Here is a 21,342-nt window from a genome sequence, read left to right on the forward strand (position 1 = left end):
AGTTCCTGCAGCACTCTGTGTGTGTTGTTCTACTGTTTATTTTAAGAATCTGCAGATTCTGCCGTATCTGACATCTGCATTTGTAAGTGAGAGTGCGACACGGATTGCCAGCTGACTTTGAATATATTGTTTGTGGGAATTTTCTGCGTTAAAGTAGCTGTTGAGGTTTCTACAGAAATTACTGCTGAGAAGTGGCGAGGAACCTCAGCTTGATTGCAATGGCACCTTAAATACCCAGAAATCTGCGCAAAAGGGAATCGGTACAAAATACGCATGCGCACAACGCACAGGCGGTTCACGGAGACCACGCAGGCGCTCGGTGAACAACGGGCGATGGAGGATCGACTGCAGGTAGGAGCGGGGCTCTGGGCGGAGGCGTCTGCTCCGCGATTGGGGTACAAGTGCTGCGAACATCAGATACACTGCGACCTCGCACCCCGAGACATTGTCGGTCCTTTCCGTCTCTCTCAACCCCACGATCCGTACCAGGATCCCGGGGACGGGGAAAGGACCTGGCGCCATGTCGGGGGCGCATGCGCACCGAGGCGGGTGAACGGGTCTGGTTCCGAAGGTTCAAAGTTCAGTGTATTCTCGAAGTGTCAATTCAGTAAAGAACTGAGATTGGCCTTCTGCAGACAGCCACGAAATAAAGAAAAAAATGGAAATAAAAACATCAACTCGCACAATCAAACTAAAGCTCGAAACCCAAGCTACTCGCCCTCACACCAGAACTAACAGACCACCTCACACGGAAAAACAGCAGCTACAACATCAAACGCCAAATCCCCAACACTCTCCCTCAAACCAAAACTCACAGATCGCTTCACACAGAGAAACAGCAGCTGCAACATTTACCCCAAATACCCAGCACTTTCCCTCACACCAAAACCAACACATTGCTTCCCAGGGAGAAACAGCAGGTACAGCATTTACCCCAAATCTCTAACACTTGCCCTCACACCAATTCTAACAGACTGCTTCACAAGGAAAAACAGCGAGAATATCAAAATCCAACCCCAACACTCTCCCTCACACCAAAACTAACAGATCGCTTCACACGGAAAAACAGGAGCTACAGCATTCACCCCAAATCCCCAACACTCTCCCTCACACCGATTCTATCAGACCGCTTCATACAGAAAAACAGCAGCTGCAACATTTAACCTCACACCAAAACCAACAGATCGCTTCACAGTGAAAACAGCAGCTACAACATGTACCCCAAATTGCCAACATTCTCCCTCACACCAAAACTAACAGACTGCTGCACACAGAGAAACAGCAGCTGCAGTATTTACCCCAAATCACCAACACTCTCCCTCACATCAAAACTAACAGACTGCTGCACACAGAGAAACAGCAGCTGCAGTATTTACCCCAAATCACCAACACTCTCCCTCACACCAAAACTAACAGACTGCTGCACACAGAAAAACAGCAGCTCAACATTTACCCAAATCTGCAACACTCTCCCTCACACCAAAACCAACAGACTGCTTCACACAGAGAAATAGCAGCTGCAACATGTACCCCAAATTGCCAACACTCTCCCTCACACCAAAACTAACGGATTGCTGCCCGCAGAGAAACAGCAGCTGCAGTATTTACCCCAAATCACCAACACTCTCCCTCACACCAAAACTAACAGACCACTTCACACGGAAAAACAGCAGCTACAACATTCACCCCAAATCCCCAACACTCTCCCTCACACCAAAACTAAGACTGCTTCCCAGGGAGAAACAGCAGGTACAACGTTCACCCCAAATCCCCAACAGTCCCTCACACCAATACTAACAGATCACTTCACACTGAAAACAGCCGCTACAACATTCACCCCAACCCCCCAGCTCTCTCCGTCACACCAAAACTAACAGATCGCTTCACACGGAAAAACAGCAGTGCCAACATCAAACCCCAAATTGCCAACACTCTCCTTCACACAGAACCGAACAGGAATGGAAGGATGGTAGTGATCAGGAACTGTGGTATACAAAGGCTGTTGTAAATCTCATCAAGAGGAAAAGAAGAGCTTACGAAAGGTTCAGAAAACTAGGTAATGATAGCGATCGAGAAGATTATAAGGCTAGCAGGAAGGAGCTTAATAAAATTAGGAGAGCCAGAAGGGGCCATGAGAAGGCCTTGGCGGACAGAATTAAAGAAAACCCCAAGGCATTTTACAAGTATGTGAAGAGCAAGAGGATAAGACATAAGAGAATAGGACCAATCAAATGTGATAGTGGAAAAGTGTGCATGGAACCAGAGGAAATAGCGGAGGTACTTAATGAATACTTTACTTCAGTATTCACTGTGGAAAAGGATCTTGGCAATTGTAGGAATGACTTACAGTGGACTTAAAAGCTTGAGCATGTAGATATTAATAAAGAGGATGTGCTGGAGCTTTTGGAAAGCACCAAGTTGGATAAGTCACCGGGATCAGGTGGGATGTACCCCAGGCTAACTGTGAGAGGCGAGGAAGGAGATTGCTGAGCCTCTGGTGATGATCTTTGTATCATCAATGGGGACAGGAGAGATTCCGAAGGATTGGAGGGTTGCGGATATTGTTCCCTTATTCAAGAAAGGGAGTAGAGATAGCCCAGAAAATAATAATCAGTGGGTCTTACTTCAGTGGTTGGTAAGTTGATGGAGAAGATCCCGGGAGGCAGGATCCTTGAACATTTGGAGAGGCATAATATGATTAGCGATAGTCAGCATGGCTTTGTCAAGGGCAGGTCATGCCTTCCGAGCCTGACTGAATTTGTTGAGGATGTGACTAAACACATTGATGAACGGAGAGCAGTAGATGTAGTGCATATGGATTTCAGCAAGGCATTTGATAAGGTACCTCATGCAAGGCTTATTGAGAAAGTAAGGAGGCATGGGATCCAAGGGGACATTGCTTTGTGGATCCAGAACTGGCTTGCCCACAAAAGGTAAAGAGTGATGTAGACAGGTCATATTCTGCATGGAGGTCAGTGACCAGTGGTGTGCCTCAGGGATCTGTTCTGGGATCCCTACTGTTCATGATTTTTATAAATGATCTGGATGAGGAAGTGGAGGGATGGGTTAGTAAATTTGTTGATTACACAAAGGTTGGAGGTATTGTGGATAGTGTGGAGGGCTGTCGGAGGTTACAGCGGGACATTGATAGGATGCCAAACTGGGCTGAGAAGTGGCAGATGGAGTTCAACCCAGATAAGTGTGAAGTGGTTCATTTTGATAGGTCAAATATGATGGCAGAATATAGTATTAATGGTAAGAGTCTTGGCAGTGTGGAGGATCAGAGGGATCTTGGGGTCCAAGTCCATAGGACACTCAAAGTTCCTGTGCAGGTTGACTCTGTAGTTAAGAAGGCATACGGTGTATTGGCTTTCATCAATCATGGGATTGAGTTTAGGAGCCGAGAGGTAATGTTGCAGCTCTGTAGGACCCTGGTCAGACCTCACTTGGAGTACTGTGCTCAGTTCTGATCACCTCACTACAGGAAGGATGTGGAAACTATAGAAAGGGTGCAGAGGAGATTTACAAGGATGTTGCCTGGATTGGGGAGCATGCCTTATGAGAATAGGTTGAGTGAACTTGGTCTTTTCTCCTTGGAGTGTTGGAGATGAAAGGTGACCTGATATAGATGAATAAGATGATGAGAGGCATTGATCGTGTGGGTAGTCAGAGGCTTTTTCCCAGGGCTGAAATGGCTGGCACAAGGGGGCACAGTTTTAAAGTGCTTGGAAGTAGGTACAGAGGAGATATCAGGGGGAAGTTTTTTACGCAGAGAGTGGTGAGTGCATGGAATGGGCTGCCGGCAACGGTGCTGGAGGCAGATACGATAGGGTCTTTTAAGAGACTCCTGGATAGGTACATGGAGCCTAGAAAAATAGAAAGCTATGGGTAACCCTCGGTAATTTCTGAGGTAAGGACATGTTTGGCACAGCTTTGTGGGCCGAAGGGCCTGTTTTGGGCTGTAGGTTTTCTGTTTTTCATGTTTTCTGTGTCTTTTCCTGTGTTTTTATCTTTCTAACAGATTGCTTCACACGGAAAAACAGCAGCCACAACATCAAATCCCAAATCCTCAGCACCCCCTCACACCAAAACTAACAGATCGCTTCAAATGGAGAAACAGTAGAGGGAACCTCAAACACCAAATCCCCAAACTTCTCCCTTGTACAAAAACTAACAGATTGCTTCACAAAGAAAAACAGCAGGTACAACATCAAGCCCCAACCCCCTGCCTCCCTAAAAATAACTAACTTGTTAAAGCAGCAACAAGAACATGTTATAAGAATCACTCCTTGTAGGCATAGAGAGGATTTCATGCCTACAATTCTCTTTTACATTCATTTCTCGCCGATTCAAATATTGCATTCCAGTGTCATTGGTTGCAGGTCATGTGTTTGACCTTTAACACAGGCCAACATCCATTTATTACCCTCTTTGCAGCAAGTGACAGTTGGTAAGTTATGGTTCTTTGTTCTCAATCAGCCACCAGCTTGAATCACACAGACGAACATTCACAGTGTTATACGCAACCAAAGAACACCTCACAAGTAACTTCTGATTTGGAAAGGACCCCCAGTTCAGCAGTTCACTTGAGCTGTCATTGTGTCTACTTTAAAACAGCGACTGACTAACAAAATGGAGGGCACAGAGTCTTCTTCATAAAATACACCTCCACCTCCTCCCTTGTCGAGAGAACAAAGGCAATTGGTCTGTCGGCTTCCACTGCCCTTGATTCATTCAAATTCACAGATTTTTAGACTAGTTCTTTCTGGCCAACATCTCCATCCTCTTGATTCAAAGATATTTATCTCATGTTCACTATCCTCCTCTATTCTATTGACTACTCATAGGACAGCCGTGAACCTCCAGAAGGTGTGCAAGACTTACATTATTCAAAGATAAAGGTACTATTTACTTACTGAATTCATAGACTCTCCATACAGCCTTCTCTGTATTACAGATGCATCATTCTCTTCCTTTTGCACAAGTTCAGCCTTTCACCTTCCAAGGTGATGCACATTAAACAGTCCCATTACCAGCGTACATTGCCACAGCGTGTGATACTATTCTCACCCATAGATGGTTTTGAACATCTAATCCCCAATTCCAAAATTTATCCCATGAGTCTGACTCACTCAATATTTCATTTGCTTTATCAGGATGTGCTTTGATGACTTCCATATGACTTTCATAATCTATTGATGGATTATTTCCTTTGCCTTCTCCGCAACTCGTGCCCGGTCTGCAGTCAATTGAGGCAACTCAGTGACAACATAGTTCCACAAATATCCATCACTGCATTAGTTCTCCTTCATTACTGTGTCTCCTGCTGGCTGAAGCAAAGTTCTTCCTCTGCTAGCCCAATCTAAAGTCACCCTCCCAATTGCAAAGGACGCCCTTTCCGTCCCTTGGGATAGCTCATTGTTACTGTGGCTATGTAATATGTCTGTTCCACCATGCATATTCAGAGAAGAACTCATTTGGTACAGGTAGAGCATACAATAAACAATTCTCATAAGTACTGAAACCACAGTCCAAATGTTTCTGTCTTGTCATCTCTTCTAGAATTTTATAGCATCTTGATAAATCTGTCTCTTTCATAGAAACATAGAAAACCTACAGCACAATACAGGCCCTTCAGCCCACAAAGCTGTGCCGAACATGTCCTTACCTTAGAAATTACCTCGGTTTACCCATAGCCCTCTATTTTCTGAGCTTCATGTACCTGTCCCTTTCCTGCTACAATAGCTTGTGTTGCTGGATGACGTTTCCTCATTGTTTGCCCACATTGTGAACTCTTTTCAAAGAGTAGGTTAAACTATTGCCATCTCGGGGAATATGAAATACCACGCTGACTTAAACCCTTCCTTTACTGTAATCACGGGTACCCAGTACTCTGTTAGTTCGTGTTAGACCTACTGTAGATCCTTACTCATCTAAAACGCAATTTGGTACTTGATGTGCACCGAATTGTAATAAATTTGTACCAATCGTGGCGGGCAGCAAACTAGTATATGTAGCACAGATCTCAGCTTTGTGTGTTCCCTTGGATATGAGGCCTAGCGGCCAATTATCAAAGTTGTGGTATCTTGGGGGGGCATCAGAAATTTAACTGATCCTGAGCTACCTGTGATGCTCTCCAACCAGCTTCATTAATTTCTATCTGATTCAGAAAATTTTCTCCAGATTGGCGGATGGGTAGGTAATGCTGAGGAAGCTATGTGTTTGCAGCAGGGCTTAGACAAATTGGAAGATGGGTTAGAAAAGTGGCAGATGGAATACAGTCAACACACATTCCCATTCTGACATGTCTATCCACGGCCTCCTCTACTGTAAAGATGAAGCCACACTCAGGTTGGAGGGACCACACCTTATATTCCGTCTGGGTAGCCTCCAACCTGATGGCATGAACATCAACTTCTCTAACTTCCGCTAATGCTCCACCTCCCCCTCATACCCCATCCGTCCTGTCCTGACGAAGGGTCTCGGCCTGAAACGTCGACTGTGCCTCTTCCTATAGATGCTGCTTGGCCTGCTGCGTTCACCAGCAACTTTGATGTATGTTACCCCATCCGTTATTTATTTTTATACACACATTCTTTCTCTCACTCTCCTTTTTCTCCCTCTGTCCCTCTGAATATACCCCTTGCCAATCCTCTGGGTCCCCCCCCCCCGGTCTTTCTTCCCGGACCTCCTGTTCCATGATCCTCTTGTATCCCTTTTGCCTATCACCTGTCCAGCTCTTGGCTCCATCCCTCCCCCTCCTGTCTTCTCCTATCATTTTGGATCTCCCCCTCTCCCTCCAACTTTCAAATCTCTTACTCACTCTTCCTTCAGTTAGTCCTGACGAAGGGTCTTGGCCTGAAACGTCGACTGCACCTCTTCCTAGAGATGCTGCCTGGCCTGCTGCGTTCACCAGCAACTTTGATGTGTGTTGCTTGAATTTCCAGCATCTGCAGAATTCCTGTTGTTTGAGATGGAATACAGTGTTGGGAAATGTATGATAATGCATTTTGGTAAAAGGAACAATAGTGCGGACTATTATTGGAATGGGGAGAATGTTCAAACGTCAGAGGTGCAGAGGGACTGATGAGTCTTCGTGCAAGACTCCCAGAAGGTTAATTTACAGGTTGAGTCTGTGGCAAAAAATGACAAATGCAACGTTGCCATTTATTTCAAGGGGAAGAGAATATAAAAGCAAAGAGATAATGCTTTTATAAGACACTAGTCAGGCCGCACTTGGAGTATTGTCAACAGTTTTGGGCCCCATATCTCAGAACGGATGTGTAGTCGTTGGAGAGAGTCCAGAGGAGGTTCATGAGGATGAGGAGCAGGCAGCTTTGGGTCTGTCTGGAATTTAGAAGAACGTGTGGGGATCTCATTGAAACCTGCCGAATGCTGAAAGGACTAAATAAGGTGGATGTGTAGAAGATGTTTCCCAAGGTGGAGGCATTCAAAACTAGAGGGCACAGCCTCAAAATTGAGGGACAACCTTTTAGAACAGAGGTAGGGAGGAATTATTTTAGCCGGGGAGCTGTGAATCTGTGGAATGCTCTGCCACAGACTGCGTTGGAGGCCAGGTCTGTGGGTATATTTAAGGTGGAAGTTGGTTGTTTCCTGATCAGTCAAGGCATCAAAGGATAGGACGAGAAAGCAGGTGTAGGGGGTTGAGTGGGATCCAGGATCAGCCATGATGGAATGGCGGAGCAGACTGGAAGGGCTAATATTCTGCTCCTGTGTCTTGGGCTCTTATGATCTAACATCCCACGTTTTCTGCTGAAGGGATTATTTCTGGTGTCCTATCTGTTGTATCTAAAGTATTGAACATTGCAAACCTTGAAGCATAATATTGTCTTTATCTTTTCCTATTTTTGACCGACTTAATCACATTCCTGTCTCCCAAGAAAATGAGTAAATACTTCTCTCTTTGCAGACCAGCACCATTATTTCAGTTAGATTCAAATTACCTGCAAATGCTGGTACCCTGGTACCAAAGTGGTAAATTCCCCTGTATCTCCTAACCTGATCCTACCCCTTTTGCTTCGCGGGGTCTCACTACATGTAGACTCTGCTGTAGTTCCACTTACTTGAGACTGTAGATATTCTCAAGGTACTGAACTAAACCTGTCACACACAAATGTCATGTCTGCTCTTTTCTCCAGCTTCAAGGTTCAGTCGTAAATCATCTTCATTCTATATTTTCTATCTGTTTTCTAGCCCATCCAGTCCAGGCTCCCAATTATCTTTGGAATCAATCCATCCTTCTTTTTTTCCCCCACTCAATTTCATTTCAGGACAGGGGAGGCAGAAACCAACATGTTTATTTTTTCCCTTTTCTTTATTTTCTTGGCAAAACTTCCCTGATTTTCAGAATGAGAGAATGAAAAGAATCCTTGGTAAAATCTACAAACGTTTGTACTTGAAACAGCCATTCCAATCTCAAATCTTCCCAGTCAGGGTTACCATGCACATCGAGTGTCAGTTCTCCAAAATTGGGACCATCGTCTACATCAACAGAATGAGCCAATGCTGATAACCTTCCTGCTTCTCCTCCAGCACTTTTAACGGGGTGATCTGGTACCACCCACTTTCGTCTGGAGAACTCAGTACCCTGTACGAGGCGTGATTGATAAGTTTGCCGCCTAAGGTAGAAGGAGTCAATTTTAGAAAACCTAGCACATGGATCCCTTCTTTATGGGGTGATTGATAAGTTCGTGGCCTAAGGTAGAAGGAGATGATGAGTTATTAACTTCAAACTTTCTGCATTTTCACTCAGAGTTGAAAGAGAGCTGTATAACTCATCTCCTTCTACCTTAAACCACAAACTTATCAATCACCCCTGCTGTGGACCACCTGGAGGTCCAAGACAGTCTCGTTACATGCATGTGCAGTTCAACTCTTTGATAATGCAGAAAGTTTGAAGTTAGTAACTCATCTCCTTCTACCTTAGCAGGAACTTATCCCTGCTGTGGACCACTTCTGCAAAGAAGGGATCCGTATGTTCCATGACCACTGGACTAAGTGTGTACATGTAGGAGGGGACTATGTTGAAAAATAAATGTGCTTAGGTTTTCTAAAATTGACTCCTTCTACCTTAGGCCATGAACTTATCGATCATCCCTCATACTGTATGTTCACTGATGGGCTTACTTTGTCTCTAATTTCATAGAGCCCCGCAAAACTTGGATTTAAAAATGAGGTGGGTTAGTGTATTCTAATCATCTCTTTCTCCTGGACTTAATTTTATGGGACTCACTTTTGAGTCAAAGTAGGCTTTACTCTGTTGCTTCTTCTTTCCCATTTGGTGGGCTGCCACATAATTGGCCTCCTTTGCTGTCTCTACCAATTATTGTACCCACTTTTCTAACACAATCCCATGGATTTCAGGTTTTGACAAGTCCAATCCTTTCATGTCCCTTCCAGTCATGAGTTTATAAGGGGTGTAGCCCGTTGTTGATGCCACTGTATTCCTTATACAATGCAAATCTACCTGCCTATTGTTCCATGTTGTTGCACTGTTTTGGCCCTCATATTTTTTAATGTTCGGTTCATCCTTTCCACAATTCCACTGGACTGTGGTCTATAGGGTATATGAAATCTCTGCTTGATCCCTAAAAGTGTCATGACACCTTGCATTATTTGGGCTGTAAAATGTGTTCCTTGTTCGGATTCTATACTCTGAGGTAAACCCCAGTCAATGAAGACCTTTTCCAATGGATTCTTGCGGTGGCTTTGGCCATGTTTGTCTTAGTTGGGAAAGCTTCCACCCACTCGAAAGTATCTACCATGACAAGGATGTATTTGTACCCTCCTGAGGTGGCTGACAAAGGTCCAACGTAATCTGTCTGCAAATTATCCAAGGCCCTTCCGCTAGCCTGGTACATTGGAGGGCTCATTTCTTTACATTTCCTTTTAATTCTGTATCTTCCTTCTGATCCTTGGTTACATCCATAGCCTTAATCTGTCCTTCCTTCTGTCTTCACAGCTCCCCAATCTGCAGCTGCAGTTCCTGCCCATATAAAGCATCTTTCTTCATCAGCCTTCTTATTCCCCTCAGGGCAACTTCGACTGGGCCTTTGCTTCTTCAAATATAATCCACAGCTGCTTCTTTGGCTGCCTGTGCACTCGTGGTGTTGGGTAACTTTAAAACTATGCTTTACCTTTCATGCTATCTTCATTGTAACCTACCGAATGTGAAAGAACTAGATAGGTTAGATGTGGAGAGGATGTTTCCTAAGGTGCGGGCATCTAGAACCAGAGGGCACAGCCTCAAAATTGAGAGGCAACCCTTTAGAACAGAGGTAAGGAGGAATTTTTTTTAGCCAGAGAGGAGAAAATCTGGAATGCTCTACCACAGGCTGAGGTGGAGGCCAAGTCCGTGGGTAACTAAAGGTGGAAGTTGATCGTTTCCTGATCGGTCAGGGCATCAAAGGATTTGGCGGGAAGGCAGGTGTACGGGGTTGAGTGGAATCCGGGATCAGTCATGACGAAATGGTGGAGCAGACTCGATGGGCTGAATGGCCTAATTCTGCTCCTATGTATTATTTTTGTACATATATGCTGCACTCAGTTCTCCTATCACCCATCTGTACTGACGAGGAGCCATCAACAAAAGATTTAAAAGTTTTCTTTGTGTTACGGAGTACCTGGAGGCATATAAACAAGATAGGCAGAACTCAGCATGGTTTCCTTAAAGGAAAGTCCTGCCTGACAAACCTATTGCAATTTTTTGAGGAAATTACAAGTAGGCTAGACAAGGGGATGCAGTGGATGTTGTAGATTTGGATTTTCAGAAGGCCTTTGACAAGGTGCCGCACATGAGGCTGCTAAACAAGATAAGAGCCCGTGGAATTACGGGAAAGTTACATACGTGGATAGAGCGTTGGCTGATTGGCAGGAAACAGAGAGCGGGAATAAAGGGATCCTATTCTGGTTGGCTGCCGGTTACCACAGGGGTCCGTGTTGGGGCCGCTTCTTTTTACGTTGTACATCAACGATTTGGATTATGGAATAGATGGCTTTGTGGCTGAGTTTGCTGATGATACAAAGATAGGTGGAGGGGCCAGTAGTGCTGAGGAAACAGAGAGTCTGTAGAGAGACTTGGATAGATTGGGAGAATGGGCAAAGAAGTGGCAAATTAAATACAATGTTGGAAATGCACTTTGGTAGAAGAAATAAACAGGCAGACTATTATTTAAATGGGGAGAGAATTCAAAGTTCTGAGATGCAACGGGACTTGGGAGTCCTCGTGCAGGATACCCTTAACCTCCAGGTTGAGTCGGTGGTGAGGAAGGCAAATGCAGTGTTGGCATTCATTTCTAGAGGAATAGAGTATAGGAGCAGGGATGTGATGTTGAGGCTGTATAAGGCACTGATAAGACTTCATTTGGAGTACTCTGGGCAGTTTTGGTCTCCTTATTTAAGAAAGAATGTGCTGACATTGGAGAGGGTTCAGAGAAGAATGATGATACAAAGAATGATTCCGGGAATGAGAGGGTTAACATATGAGGAACGTTTGTCCGCTCTTGGACTGTATTCCTTGGAGTTTAGAAGAATGAGGGGGGACCTCATAGAAACATTTTGAATGTTGAAAGGCATGGACAGAGTGGATGTGGCAAAGTTGTTTCCCATGGTGGGAGAGTCCAGTACAAGAGGGCATGACTTAAGGATTGAAGGGCGTCCATTCAGAACAGATTTGCGAGGAAATTTTTTTAGCCAGAGGGTAGTGAATCTGTGGAATTTGTTGCCACGGGCGGCAGTGGAGGCCAAGTCATTGGGTGTATTTAAGGCAGAGATTGAGTAGCCAGGGCATCAAAGGTTATGGTGAGAAGGTGGGGGAGTGGGACTAAATGGGAGAATGGATCAGCTCATGATAAAATGGTGGAGCAGACTCGATGGGCCGAATGGCTGATTTCTGCTCCTTTGTCTTATGGTCTTATGGTTTTCCTTTTGTCTGTGTCATTGTTCTTGAGTATTGCTTTCTAGTCTCCTTCCATCTGCCCATTTTGATACAAATGGTCCCTTAGGATCGTTTGCTATCATATCCTGATACCCACGCAGATTACCTGCAAGGACGGTAGAAACTTTGGCACACTTTACTGCTGCAACTCAACCCTGCAGTGACTGATAAAGACATTTTAATTCAAGCATCCAGCAGTTACTCAATAAATGCTGAAATATTCTGTAAAATCCAATAACAGGAAATGTGTTACTCTAAGCTGTTAACACAAAGATATGTTGGAAGTTATCCATGCACAAGTAAACAACATTCAGTAAGTTTAAAGCATGAAATCCCCACATTAACCAAACTTCCAATATAATCTGACCCTCTCTGATTTTTGTGAGGAGTTAAATTGCATGAACTGTCTGCGTGGCAGTTCCAAGCATGATGACCCATGTGGTCACATCTGAAACAGCAGTTTTGAGCAGTTTTGTCTCCCGACTACAGCTTCCTTAATCGGCAAAGGTGCATTCCAGTGCAGTGTTACTTCTGTTCTAAAATCAGTCTGCTGGCTTCTGTCCTGATCTTCATTCCCCACGTGACATCCTGTGTCTTTTCCTGGAAGGAGAATACTGGCTGCCTCTGGAGTTTTCCTAAAGTTAAAATCGAACTCCTGTTCCTCCTCCCATGCTGTGGTCATTTTTCTCAGTATCCATGCCTCAGTATGTGTAGGGTCACTGGTGTGTAAGGTCACTGGTCCAGCGTTTCCTGTTGTAATCTATCTTGCTCAGCATCAGCTTTTTGTCAATATCCTTTTAAATCCTCAGTGAGGCAGGCCTCTGCTACTGGCTTCAGTAGCTGCTTAAATTCCTTGTCTGACAATTTCCCTATGGCAATTTTAAAAAGACCTTCGCCACAGATGTGTCCAGCATAGTCCCCATATTGTGGCCATTTTCCCAATACATTCTTCTGGCGGAAACCCCTCCAATCAAAACAATCCAAGTCCTCCGGATTTGTAGAATTCCCTGAATTGTTCATCCGGAGTCTGTACTAATAAACTACCCAGCCTCAGATCTCTCTGCTTCTCACTCACGTAGTCCGACTCCTCTTCCGCTGGCGGAGAGATTTATTTCAAGCCCACAATGGGATACCAACTCTGTGACAAGAATCACCCCTTGTAATAATGATCAGTGAAGCACAGATTTGTATTTATAGACAAGAACCTTTACTGTCACAATGGAAGAACATGTGAACTTCCATACCCAATGCCTGTGTTCACACCAACTAACTTTTCCTGACCTTCCATGACAGTCAAAGCACAGAAAATATAATATTTCCTGCTGCTGGCCACGTGTTCCTCGTAGACCCGTTTCGAATCTCCATGTGTCCATGGGACACCTCACATTTGCGATAGTTATTCTGCTATAGAGTAACCACCGGAAGCGCACTTGAATCTGCTTCTACATTCATTTCTTACCAATTCAAATATTGCATTTCAGTGTCATTGGCAGTAGGTCATGTGTCTGACCTTTAACACCTTTTCCTGCCTGTGCTCCAGGCCAGCATCCATTTATTGCCCACTTCCCAGCAAGTGACAGTTGGTAAGTTATGGCTCTTTGTTCTCAATCAGCCACCAGCTTGAATCATACTGACCAACATTCACAATGATATATGCAGCCAAAGAACACCTCACAAGTAACTTCTTATTTCAGACCATAAGATGTTGGAGCAGAATTAGGCCATTCAGCCCATCAAGTCTGCTCCACCATTCCTTCATGGCTGATCCCAGATCCCACTCAACCCCATACACCTACCTTCTCACCGCATCCTTTGATGCCTTGACCGATCAGGAAACGATCAACTTCCGCCATAAATATACACACAGACTTGGCTTCCACCGCAGTCTGTGGCAGAGCATTCCACAGATTTACGGCTCTCTGGCTAAAAATATTTCTCCCTACCTCTGTTCTAAAAGGTTGCCCCTCAATTTTGAGACCGTGCCCTCTAGTTCTGGATACCCCTGCCATAGGAAACATCCTCTCCACATCCACCCTATCTAGTCCTTCCAGTATTAGGTAGGTTTCAATGACATCCCCACGCATTCTTCTAAATTCCAGTGAGTACAGGCCCAAAGCTGCCAAATGCTCTTCAAATGTTAACCCCTTCATTCCCAGAATCATTCTTGTGAACCTCCTCTGGACTCTCTCCACTGGTAACACATCCTTTCTGAGATATGGGGCCCAAAAATGTTGACAATACTCCAAGTGCGACCTGACTATGTGTCTTATAAAAGCATTATCTCTTTGCTTTTATATTCTCTTCCCCTTGAAATAAATGGCAACGTTGCATTTGTCATTTTTTGCCACAGACTCAACCTGTAGGTTATATCCTTACCTTCATAAGTTATTGTGTGTTATGTGTACTACAGTGCTTTACACCCTGGTTTGGAGGAACGTTGTCTTGTGTGTGTGTATATGTGTGTGTGTATATATATATGGTTATATATATATTATATGGTTATATATGTTATTTACATCTGCAGTATATAGTTAAATAACCATAAGCTTGCAAAGAAACGAAAAAAAACAGTGAATATATTAGATTAGATTAGATTTAACTTTATTGTCATTGTGCTGAGTAGAGATACAAAGCCAATGAAATGCAGTTAGCATCTGACCAGAAATGTAAAGAATAGTGTTATTTACAAAATAACTGCGAATAAAAGGTAAGTGCTACAGCACACAAATATAAAAATACTGAGACAGTACAATATGGGTACTGTACTGCTTAGCGCTGTGATGTGAGGTTCAGCAGTGTCACAGCCTCAGGGGAGAAGCTCTTCCTGTGCCTGCTGGTGCAGGAGCGGAGGCTCCTGTAGCACCTACTGGATGGGAGGAGAGTAAAAAGTCCATGGTTAGGGTGAGATGCATCCTTGATAATGCTTTTTGCCCTGCCCAGGCAGCATTTACGGTATATGTTCTCAATGGTGGGCAATTGGGTGCCAATAATCCACTGGGCAGTTTTCACCACACGCTGGAGCGCTTTGTGGTCTGATATGGGACAATTGCCATACCACACTGAGATGCAGTTGGTGAGTATGCTCTCAATGGTACACCGGTAAAAGTCCGTCAGTATCCTGGGACAGAGATGAGCTTTTTTGCTCACCTCTGTCATACATTTCCCAACGCTGTATTCCATCTGCCACTTTTTTGTCCATTCTTCCAATTTGTCTAAGCCCTGCCGCAAGCACAGTGCTTCCTCAGCACTACCTGCCCCTCCACCTATCTTCATCTCATCTACAAACTTTGCCATAAAACCATCAATTCCATTATCCAAATCATTGACAAGCAATGTGAAAAGCAGCGGTCTTAATACTGACCCCTGAGGAACACCACTAGTCACCAGCAGCCAACCAGAAAAGGCCCCTTTTTTATCCAGTAGCTGCCTCCAGCCTGTCAGCCATTCTGCTATCTATGCCCGTATCTTTCCTGTAACGCCACAGGATTTTGTCTTGTTAAAGCAGCCTTATGTGTGTCACCTTATCAAATGCCTTCTGAAAATCCAAGTAAATGACATCCACTGCCTCTCCTTTGTCCACCCTGCTTCTATTTCCTTTAACTCTAACTGATTTGTCATGCAAGATTTTCCTTGACAGAAACCATGCTGACTTTGACTTCTTCTATCATTAGTTTTCAAGTACCTCAAAACTGCATCCTTAATAATAGACTCCCAACACTTTTCCAACCACTGAGGTTAGGCTAATTGGCTTATAATTTCCTTTCTTTTGCCTTCCTCCCTTCTCAAAGAGCGGAGTGACATTTGCAATCTGCCAGTTCTCCGGGACCATACCAGAATCAACTGAATCTTGAATATCATGACCAATGCATCCGATATCTCTTCAGCAACTTCTCTCAGAACTCTGGGATGTAGTACATCTGGTCTAGGTGACTTATCCACCTTAAGACCTTTGAGTTTGTCTCACACTTTTTCCTTTGTAATAGCAATGGCACTAAAGGCTGATTTATACTTGTGTGTACTAGCTTACGCCGCAGCATACGCAAGTGGGCTATGCCGTTGTGAGCATTTATACTTGTGCGTTGGTGTGTCTGCGTCGCTCTGCAATTCACTGCCAAAACGCTAGTTGACGTTGGGGTTTCTATGCCACTGTGTTGAGTTTCTTCGTGTTGAAACTCAACACGAAGAAACTCAAACTTCAAACGATGGCGACTGAAACTGAAGGAGGGTGATTTTTCTGTGCTTGTCCGGCCACTGAGAGACATGGACGAGGAAGTGCATTTCAAATATTTTCGGATGTCGGCAGGTAGATTTGACGATTTGGTTCATCGTCTCCAACCACTTATTTCGCATCAGTGTGCACACAGTATACTCAGAGACTGGCAATCACCATTCGAGTTTTAGCTTCATATGGAAGTCAACAGGCTGTAGCAGCTAGCTACAAACTGGCGTCAAGCACAGGGTCCTCCATAATTTCGGAAGTCTGTAAAGATTTATAGAAATCATTGCAGCCTGAGTTCCTTCCCTGCTCTTCAGTTGCCCAATGCAAGCTACTGCAGTGTATGAAGAAATGCGATGCTACCAAGCGGACCAATCACAGTTGTTTCGGTCTGCGTTGCCGTGACACGCAGTTACATTTTGGGAGAGGTGCGCGTTAGGCTTCGGCATAGGGTTCAGCGTAGATACTGCATAGGGTTCGCAGCTATGCCGTATGTATGACGTACATTTAACACACAAGTATAATCAGCCTTCACTCCTGCTCCCTGATACTCATGGACCTCCAGCACACTGCGAGTGTCTTCCACAGTGAAGACAGATGCAAAGTACCCATTAAGTTCACCTGCCATTTCTTTGTCCCCCATTACTCCTCATCAGCATCATTTTCCAGTGGTCCAATATCAACTCTCACCTCCCATTTACTCTTTATATAACCGAAAAGACTTTTGGTATCCTGCTTTTTATTATTGGCTAGTCTGCCCTCATCTTTTCCCTTCTTATATCCATTTTAGTTGCCTTTTGTTGGATTTTAAAAGCTCCCCAATCATCCAACTTCGCACTCACTTTTGTTACCTTATATGCCCTTTACTTGGCTTTTATGCAGTCCTTAACTTCCTTTGTTAACCACGGTTGCCTACCCCTGCCATTTGAGAACTTATTCCTCTGTGGGACGTACCTATCCTGTGCCTTGTGAACTTTTTCCAAAAACTTAAGCCATCTCTGCTCTGCTGTCATCCCCAGCTGTATCCTCTTTCAATCAACCTGGGCAAGCTCCTCTCTCATGCCTCATGCCCCTTTATTCCATTGTGATACTGGTACATGTGAATTATGCTTCTCCCTCTCAAATTGCAGTATGAATTCAATCATACTATAGTCACGGCCTCCTAAAGATTCTAACTCTTTCTAAAGAAATCTCTTACCAGCAGAACCACTCCACTGTCTATGCCTTCCTGCCTGTCCTTTCGATGCAAAGTATATCATTTGATGTTAAGCTCCCAGCTATGGCCTTCTTTCAGCTACGACTCATTGATGCCCACAATGTCATACTGACCAATCTTTAACTGCGCCACGAGTTCATCCACTTTATTCAGAATGCTACATGCCCTTAAATACAGCACCTTCAGAACTGCATTCTCCGCCCTTTTGCATTTTGCCTCTGTGGTACAACTTAACTCTTTGCCCTGTCTGCATTTATACCCAATCATTGGCTGTGGACCTGTTGCTTTGGTAGGCAAATTGGAGCGGATCCAAGTCATCATTTAGGCAGGATCTGAGATGCTTCAACACCAGCCTCTCAAAACACTTCATCACTGTGGATGGAAGTGCCACTGGTTGGTAATCATTTAGACTAGTTAACATGCTCTTCTTGAGCACCAGTATGAGCAGACTTGATGGCCTAATTTCGCTTCGATATCTTATGGTCTTATGAAGTCCACTATCAGTTCTTTGGTCTTACTAACAATGAGTGCAAGATTGTTGCGGCAACACCACTTGACCAGCTGGTATACTGTCTCCCTTTACGCCTTCTCGTCACCATCTGAAATTCTGCCAATAATAATAGTTGAGTTGTCAGCAAATTTATAGATGACATTTAATTTGTGCCTAGTCACACAGTCATGAGTGTCGAGAGAGCGAGAGGAGAGTAGCGGGTTAAGCATACTACCGTGAGGTATGCCAGTGTTGATTGTCAGCAAGGTAGAGATGTTATTTCCGATCTGCACAGGTTGTGGTGCCCTGATGTTCCAGTCAAGCATCCAGTTGCAGAGGGAGGGACAAAGACCCAGGTTCTGGAGTGTTTCACTCAGACCTGTAGGAACGATGGTGTTATACACTGAGCTGTGATCAATAAACAGCATTCTGACATGAGTATTAGTATTGTCCGGATGATCCAAGACCGCGTGAAGAGCCAATGAGTTTACATCCACTGTAGACCTGTTGTGGTGATGGGCAGTTTGCAGTTGGTCCAGGTCCTTGCTTAGACAGGAGTCTGCATGGATATCAAGGATGTCTGTGAAGAACAAGAATTTCAGGTTGCATATTGTATACATTCTCTGATGTTAAATGGGACGATCGGAGCCTGTCACCTTGTGAGGTTCTGCTAAAGGCCTCCATATTTTTTTTCTGCGTATAGAGGCAGCCATCGGTGACAGTTCTAACACTTTCTACAGCAGTCCATAAGGTGTGTTTGGAGGTGGAGGGAAAGGGAGGGGATAGATCTGTCAGACACTGCCAAGCTCCAGTTCTCTAAATCCAAGGATTAGAAACTTGGAGCAAAAATATACTTCCGAGTTAATCTTGGATGAGGAGTCTACCTTCCAGTCAGTGAAAATGTAAATTAGTGCTGCAGGGGCAAAAAAGAACAGAATCCTCCCACTGGAGAAAATCACCTCTTGTTTTGTACCATTCCCTCTGGGTACATAATAATGTCAAACACCTTTCTCTTGGGTAACAAGTGACCTGTATTTTTCACATCACAGAAGTGCCTCAATTCAAATAGAAACACTACTATCCTCCCCTTCAAATTTATTGACATTGCTATCGATGAGTTCAGCACTGTCAATCACCTGGGGGTTGGGGGGGTCAGATTAATGAGGACATCTCCAGGATCAGCCATGTAGTATCATATGGGACATCACAAGAGTGAAATTATAGTACTGGAGAGAGACCAGTTGATCCACATCACAGATCGAAGAAATATCCCACTCTGATACAGACAGAAAAGCAGAAAGAACTGGGTGGTCAATCCAGAGGTCTGAGCTGTGCCTAGTTAGCACATCAGGGGTTGTCCTCCAAATTGGGTTGAACCTTGCGGTAACTGTGTGATATCAGTGATCACCTTGGAGACTAAAAGGATCTCATCTGAAATGCTAGCACCACGCACAAAATGCTGGAGGAACTCAGCAGGCCAGGCAGCATCGATGTTTCGGCCCGAGACCCTTCATCGGGTCTGGAGAAAACGATGAGAAGTCAGAGCAAGAGGGTGGGGGGGGGAGGGGAGCGGAAACATGTGATATGTTCCGGGGGTGAAGTAAAGAGTTGGGAAGTCGATTGGTGAAAGAGATACAGGGCTGGAGAAGGGGCAATCTGAAAGATGAGGGGAGAAGACCATGGAAGAAAGGGAAGGGAGAGGAGCACCAGAGGGAGGTGATGGGCAGGTGAGAGGGAAAAGGGGATTGGGAATGGTGAAGGGGGAGGAAGAGAAATCGATGTTCATACATGTGTATCAGGTTGGAGATCACCACCCTGACGGAATATACAGTGTTCTCCACCCTGAGTGTGGCCAGATCGTGACAGTGGAGGAGGCCATGGACTGACCTGTTGGAATAGGAATGGGAAGTGGAATTAAAATGGGTGGTCACTGGGAGATCCCGCTTTCTCTGGCATAAAGAGCATTGGGGCTCAACGAAGCGGTCTCCCAATCTACGTCGGGTCTCACCGATAAACAGGAGGCCACACTGGGAGCACAGGATACAGTATATGACTCCAACAGACTCACAGGTGAAGTGTCACCTCACCTGGAAAGACTGGGGCCCTGAATGGGAGGGGGGAGAGGGGCAGGTATGGCACTTAATCCGCTTGCAAGGGTAAGTAGCAGGAGGGGGGTCAGTGGGTTGGGATAAATGGATAAGGGAGTCATGCAGGGAGCGATCCCTGCGGAAAGTGGAAAATGGACTGAGAAAGATGTGCTTTGGTGGTGGGATCCCATCAAAGGTGGTGGAAGTTGTGGAGAATTATGTGGTGGACACAGAGGCTGGTGGGATGGTAGGTGAGGACAAGAGGAACCCTATCCCTGGAGGGGTGAGGGCAGACATGCGCAAAATGGAAGAGATGCTGGTGAGGGCAGTGTCAATGGTGGAGGAAGGAGAGCCCCTTTCTTTGAAGGAGGACATTTCATTAGTTCTGGAATGAAAAAGCCCCTCATCCTGAGAGAAGATGCAGTGGAGACAGAGGAACTAAGAGAAGGGGATGGCATTTTTACAAGTGATAGAGTGGGAAGAAGTATAGTCCAGGTAGCTGTGGGTTTATAAAAGATATCAGTTCATAAGCTGTCTCAAGAGCTAAACAGAGAGATTGAGAAAGGGGAAGGAGGGATATGTCAGAAATGGACCAGGTAAATTTGAGGGCAGAATGGAAGTTAGAGGCACAGTTGATGAAGTTGACTGGCTCAGCCTGGGTGCAGGGGCAGCACCAATCCAGTCATTGATGTAGCATTGGCTAAAGATGGCGAGTGATCCCAGTGTAGGTTTGGAACATAGACTGTTCCACCTCGCCAACAAAAAGGAAGGCATAGCTGGGACCCATGCAAGTGCCCATGGCTACCGCTTTGGTTTGAAGGACATGGGAGGAGCCAATGGAGAAATTATTGAGAGAGGACAAGTTCCGCGAGACAGAAGAGAGTGGTGGTGGAGAGGAGCAGGTTGTGTCTGTTGTCTGGAAAGAAGCGGAGAGCTTCAAGGCCCTCCTGATGGGGTTGGAGGTGTGTAGGGACTGGACATCCATGGTAAAAATGAGACGTTCGGGGCATGGGAACAAAGTCATTGAAAAGATCCACAGCATGTGAAGTGTCAGGGATGTAAGTAGGAAGGGACTGAACTGGGGGGATAAAACAGAGTCAAAGCATGCAGATATAAGGGTGGTGGGGCAGGAAGAAGCTTTCTGCTTGGACAGGCAGGTTTATGGATCTTGGGTAGGAGGTGGAAGCGGGAGGTGTGGGGTGTGGGAACTTTGAGGTTGGTGGCAGTGGATGGGAGATCCCCAGAGTCAATAAGGCCAGTGATGGTGCGGGTGACAATGGCCTGGTGCTCCTTAGTGGGGTCCTGTTCAAGAGGTAAGGAAGAAGAGGTGTCAGAGAGTTGTTGCCCGACCTCAGCAAGGTAGAGCTCAGTCCGCCA

General features: G+C 45.0%; 1 protein-coding gene across 1 annotated transcript in view; it reads left to right on the forward strand.

The window, feature by feature from the left end:
• Window positions 1-296: 296 nt before the first annotated feature.
• Window positions 297-21,342, forward strand: part of LOC134339759 (gastrula zinc finger protein XlCGF8.2DB-like) — a 28,190-nt gene continuing 7,144 nt past the window's right edge. The window contains exon 1 of the mRNA XM_063036523.1: window positions 297-351. The gene's annotated coding sequence lies outside the window, so the exon portion shown is untranslated. The remainder of the gene's footprint in view (window positions 352-21,342) is intronic.

The sequence above is a fragment of the Mobula hypostoma genome, chromosome 30 (assembly GCF_963921235.1).
Source record: "Mobula hypostoma chromosome 30, sMobHyp1.1, whole genome shotgun sequence".
In the NCBI taxonomy this organism is placed as follows: Eukaryota; Metazoa; Chordata; class Chondrichthyes; order Myliobatiformes; family Myliobatidae; genus Mobula; species Mobula hypostoma.